This window comes from Diaphorina citri, unplaced genomic scaffold (genome assembly GCF_000475195.1).
Source record: "Diaphorina citri unplaced genomic scaffold, Diaci psyllid genome assembly version 1.1 scaffold2150, whole genome shotgun sequence".
NCBI lineage: Eukaryota > Metazoa > Arthropoda > Insecta > Hemiptera > Psyllidae > Diaphorina > Diaphorina citri.
Window position 1 is genome coordinate 35,098 of NW_007379575.1, and position 6,806 is coordinate 41,903.

Sequence of the window (6,806 nt, forward strand, 5' to 3'; positions counted from 1 at the left end):
TTCCCAATTCACTCATCTTAGTTCAAGCCTGGTTCATATTAAAAATATCTAATGTTATCATATTTAGTCTCTTGAAAGCATTCTGTTATCTTGAAAAAACCTGGCAGTCTACACAACATGGTGAAATAAACGTTGCTATGATGTCACGTAGAACATTAACCAAAACAGAAACAGCTACTGCTAAATAACATCCCGCAGCAGCTAAAACCATAGGAATCATAACAGCATTTAACATAATAGCAACAATAACACATAATAATAAGCAATATGATTAATGTAATTTTATTGCATCATCAAGCACCTACCTATGTACATTGTACATCTCTTAATACCCAACCATGGGTGTTAGGGTAGTTAATAGAACTCAAATCATGTCAATTTTATTGTCCTGACAAAGGAATTATCAATGACAGGCGACACGGTATAAGAATAATAATAATAAGCAATATGATTAATGTAATTTTATTGCATCATCAATTCATCAAGCACCTACCTATGTACATCTCTTAATACCCAACCATGGATGTTAGGGTAGTTTTAATAGAACTCAAATCATGTCAATTTTATTGTCCTGACAAAGGAATTATCGATGACAGGCGACACGGTATAAGAATATTTTATGCAGGAAACATTGAAAATATATGTATACAACTGTACATAGGTACGTACATACAACACATTTATATATAAAATATTAGGTAGGCAGTAGATTAATTTATCTCCTATATCTTGGGATGTGTCATTGTCAACCCCTATACAATACATATTATACGCAACAGCCAGTCACGGGATCAATCATTTGCATGATACAAATTTCTTGACCCCGCCGGGAATCGAACCCGGGTCTCGCTGAGTGGGCCCCACAACAGCCAGTCACGGGATCAATCATTTGCATGATACAAATTTCTTGACCCCGCCGGGAATCGAACCCGGGTCTCCCGCGCGTGCAACGCGAGCACAGGTGACCCCTAACCAGGGAGCTGACCCATCGTCATAATCTGCAGAAGACTACTTAAGCTGGCATTGCTGCAAATGCCTTGATATCCTCTATTGTGATATACCTATTATGTACTTATATTTCGTCCACTTGTATTGAACATCGGAAACTGGAACCGACAACTTGTGACACATTTACACTAAAAACAGAATGGTGGCCATTTTTAAACCATAACCTACCAGAATTACCAGAGATAACAGATGATAAGTTTTCTTATTTCAAGTTCAGCATGTGAGGATGTGTGAACCTCGAATGCCACACTCACGCAGACCCGAAAAACTTTGACACTTCCAGGAATTGATCCCAGGACCCCTAACATACATGTCTCATCTGATACACAGCAACATATTATTATGTATTTCCAAATGATAATGATAATAATTATTATAAAATTAACTTTTCAAACTTTTTGTATGTTAGCTCTCTCTCTCTCCGATGTAAAAGAAAAAGAAAGTTGAGAGCACTCGTCGATTTTGAAACTTTCTTTTCACAAAAGTCCAATTTTTTTTCTTGGTCTCTTTTCTCTCTCTCCCTCTCTGTCAGTCTCACTCTTGCTCTCTTTCTCTAGTGGAAAGTTAATTTGAAATTAGATATTTTTCTCTCTCTCAAGTAGTGGGTTTTTCTCTCTCGTTCAAGAGGTGAACAAGTATTGACACTAGGGTTAGTGAAGTGACGTCATCATAAGTTAAATTATAACTAGTTGCTAATCCTAACAGTTGCTACCTACGCATTTTTTGTTTTACAAACTCTCTAACTCTAGGAAAAGGATTGCTGGTTTGGTGCTATTGATAAAAACTTAGGAGGGGAGACTCCCAGACTGTGGTACTAAAAACCCCGTCGGATAGTTTGATTAACAGTTGCTACCTACGCATTTTTTTGTTTTACAAACTCTTCAACTCTAGGAAAAGGGTTGCTGGTTTGGTGCTATTGATAAAAACTTAGGAGGGGAGACTCCCAGACTGTGGTACTAAAAACCCTGTCGGATAGTTTGAGGAAAATTCATGAAGATATAAAAAGCATTATAATAAATTATAATTATATAGCACTTATAGTTGAGACATTAGTATTATAGGAAAATAAACGTCTTGATGCAAATGCACAATCAGGAATGTTTTCCGAGTTAAGCATAATATCAAGAGATTGAGGTTAGGGATCCCTAGAACTATTATCAAATATTTCAGTGAGTTTTCAAGGTTTGATCTAGTCTTTGTTATGATTTACAGATTTAAATAGGTACTGGTAGGTATTACAGTTGTTGAGGTGTCACATCCACCAATCACCAAAACTTTTATTACCTACCAACCTCATTAGAGCAGTGATCTTTAGGCCTGAGGAAGTTGTTAGTAAAGTTGAAGTCACAGTGAAGTCACGAAATTTGACACAGTGTAGAAGAGGTTTGTGATAAATATTCACGTTTCACAAAATAAAAATTCCTCACCTTGGATTTCAATTATCTTGCAATCCTTACGCGATTTCTTCATTATTAGGTAACCACGCGGTGTATTTCTGAGCATCCTTTCCCAATTCACTCATCTTAGTTCAAGCCTGTTTCATATTAAAACTATCTAATGTTATCATAGTTAGTCTCTTGAAAACATTCTGTTATCTTGAAAAAACCTGGCAGTCTGCACAACATGGTGAAATAAACGTTGCTATGATGTCACGTAGAACATTAACCAAAACAGAAACAGCTACTGCTAGACAACATCCCACAGCAGCTAAAGCCATAGGAATCATAACAGCATTTAACATAATAGCAACAATAACATAATAATGAGTAATATGATTAATGTAATTTTATTGCATCATCAAGCACCTACCTATGTACATCTCTTAATACCCAACCATGGATGTTAGGGTAGTTAATAGAACTCAAATCATGTCAATTTTATTGTCCTGACAAAGGAATTATCAATGACAGGCGACACGGTATAAGAATATTTTATGCAGGAAATATTGAAAATATACATACAACTGTACTTACATATTATGTAGGTACGTACATACAACACATTTATATATCTATATAAAATATTAGGTAGGCAGTAGATTAATTTATCTCCTATATCTTGGGATGTGTCATTGTCAACCCCTATACAATACATATTATATCCAACGAATTCAATATACCAATATCTATATCCAATGAATTCATTATGGTTTATCATAGCGATTACTCAACAGGATTTCCACAATATGATGATGAAGCAAATAATATAGTCCTCGTACATACAATAAAATATTAGGTAGGCAGTAGATTAATTTATCTCTTATATCTTGGGATGTGCATTGTCAACCCCTATACAATACATATTATATCCAACGAATTCAATATACCAATATATCCAATGAATTCATTATGGTTTATCATAGCGATTACTCAACAGGATTTCCACAATATGATGATGAAGCAAATAATATAGTCCTCCTCGTTAAATAAAACAAAACTGGAAAGAGAATTAAGGACATTGTGAAAAGGTTCAAATTGATAACTAATGTCAACAAGAAGTAATGCGGGTAGACAGTTCCCAGCATACAATATCAACGCTTGGAACTTGGAACCCATTGCTGGGGTATGAATCAATAAATTAGGGGTTTTATTTTATTTTAGGTAAAAAATAGTAAGTGATACATAGAAGAAAATTAGGTAACTATCGTGGGGAAAATTATGTTCAATAAAAGGGAAAGAGAAACTCCATGAAAGCAAAGAAAATATAGAATGATAGATAAAGCTACGTATAAATAATGGAACCCCCAAAAATGTACATGTTTTTATTTTTTTTATTTTTTTTTTTTTTATTTTTTTTACTGTTCCACAACATGTAGCAATTGTAGTAGGTACCCCTTTAGGTTAGGAAAAGACGAAAACAGAAAAAAAGAAGAAGAAGAAACCCAATCGATAACTGAACGGCGTAAATAAGCTGCAAATCGAGCATTTCCTTTGGATGTACTAAGTACAAAACTCCGCTCGAAGCATTAAAAATAAAATTGGATGAAATGAAATAATTTATTGGAGAAAAAACACAGTGTTTGTGTTCTCTAGCGATTACTCAACAGGATTTCCACAATATGATGATGAAGCAAATAATATAGTCCTCCTCGTTAAATAAAACAAAACTGGAAAGAGAATTAAGGACATTGTGAAAAGGTTCAAATTGATAACTAATGTCAACAAGAAGTAATGCGGGTAGACAGTTCCCAGCATACAATATCAACGCTTGGAACTTGGAACCCATTGCTGGGGTATGAATCAATAAATTAGGGGGTTTATTTTATTTTAGGTAAAAAATAGTAAGTGGTACCTAGAAGAAAATTAGGTAACTATATCGTGGGGAAAATTATGTTCAATAAAAGGGAAAGAGAAACTCTATGAAAGCAAAGAAAATATAGAATGATAGATAAAGCTACGTATAAATAATGGAACCCCCGAAAATGTAGGTACATGTTTTTTGTTTTTTTCTTTTTTACTGTTCCACAACATGTAGCAATTGTAGTACGCCTTTAGGAAAAGACAAAAACAGAAAAGAAGAAGAAGAAGAAACCCAATCGATAACTGAACGGCGTAAATAAGCTGCAAATCGAGCATTTCCTTTGGATGTACAAAGTACTAAACTCCGCTCGAAGCATTAAAAATAAAATTGGATGAAATGAAATAATTTATTGGAGAAAAAACACAGTGTTTGTGTTCTCGAGAATCCGTATGTAATGTACAATCAAGCATCAGAGATAAAATACAAATCATTCGAGCAGAACAGAAAATATCCCTCAAAACGGTTTGAGCTTTGAACTTGGAACACAGAGACACTGGGATGTCCTCAATGTTGACAATAATACGAAATAAACCTGCAAGCGCGTTGTCTTATCTGATAGCAAAGACAGAATGGAAATGGAAGGTAAGATCAAACAATATGGGATAGGGGTCAACTGAAATGCAAGTTCACATACTAAAGCAAATGAAATTACAGGAAAAAGAGAATTGGGTCAACTGAAATGCAAGTTCACATACTAAAGCAAATGAAATTACAGGAAAAAGAGAATAGGGAACATTTTAAAACAAGATAATATACGAAGGTAAGATCAAACAATATGGGATATGGGTCAAGTGAAATGCAAGTTCACATACTAAAGCAAATGAAATTACAGGAAAAAGAGAATAGGGAACATTTTAAAACAAGATAATATACGAATACATCTTTGTTTCTCTTAGAAATCAGACCTCGGGTAGGTTTTAAGAAAATTTACAATACCTACCAATATATTATCAGGAAATGAAGCAGGAGCAGGAAATGAAAGAGGACATTGAGAATAGTTTCTGATTTGAGATTTATTCGCAGTAGGATGAACATTGTTCAAAATTCAGACCTGTAATAACAATGCATATACTCATTGACTCTTACAACAGTAAAAAAATATGTAGTTGATGCATGCATATTGGTATAGTTACCTACAAGCAGCTATCAAAATCAAAGAAAGAGAAATAGTTCGTAGTGTATGTAGTCTGCCCCAGGTAATACCAACACAATTTGTTAAAACATTTCTAAGCAAGCAAGGTATATTAATGGAAGAACAAAGGCGAGATCTATACAGACTGGACGAGAAATCTTTTTCCTTCTCACTAAAGTATCTACACAGGAAGCTAGATTTCTGATTTGAGATTTATTCACAGTAGGATGAACATTGTTCAAAATTCAGACCTGTAATAACAATTAATGCATACTCATTGACTCTTACAACAGTAAAAAATATGTACCTAGTTGATGCATGCATATTGGTATAGTTACCTACAGGCAGCTATCAAAATCAAAGAAAGAAAGAGAAATAGTTCGTAGTGTATGTAGTCTGCCCTAGGTAATACCAACACAATTTGTTAAAACATTTCTAAGCAAGCAAGGTATAGGTATTAATGGAAGAACAAAGGCGAGATCTATACAGACTGGACGAGAAATCTTTTTCCTTCTCACTAAAGTATCTACACAGGAAGGTAGAAAAGATATGACCCTTATTAACATCAAGTTTCCCCAAAAAGCACTGTACTCAGTGGCGTAGCGTGGTCTAAATTCAAGTGTAGGGCCTTGTAGGGCTCATGCACAGGTCTACCAAGTCCCATCACAGTAGGTACATGCCATTAATATTTATGGGCATTAGAGTAAACTTTTGAGTTGTATGGCCGCCATACACGCCATACATACACGCAACGCCACTGACTGTACTGGTCAGCAGACCAATAACATTGAAATTACCAAGAGCGTTATGAATTACAAGACAAGAAAATAAAAATGCCTTTTAAATCCATCAAGTCTCTCCCCCTCCACCTTTGTAATGATGATGTATGTAAGGGAACTAACCTTGGCACTTACGTTTTTTTCGATTTTCATTTGAAATTCAAGTCAAATAAAAGTAGGTAGGTAGTTCTCTCCAGAATTACTTTTTGATGAGTACTTTTACAACAATGGTGTACAATTGTAGATTTATCAAATGTATACCTCTGTTTACTACTTGAATCGAGAATTGTAAAGACATGACCCTTATTAACATCAAGTTTCCCCAAAAAGCACTGTACTGGTCAGCATAGCGTGGTCAGAACATTTTAAAACAAGATAATATGCGAATACATCTTTGTTTCTCTTAGATATCAGACCTCGGGTAGGTTTTAAGAAAATTTACAATACCAATATATTATCAGGAAATGAAGCAGGAGCAGGAAATGAAAGAGGTCAGTGAGAATAGTTTCTGATTTGAGATATAGTCACAGTAGGATGAACATTGTTCAAAATTCAGACCTGCAATAACAATGCATACTCATTGACTC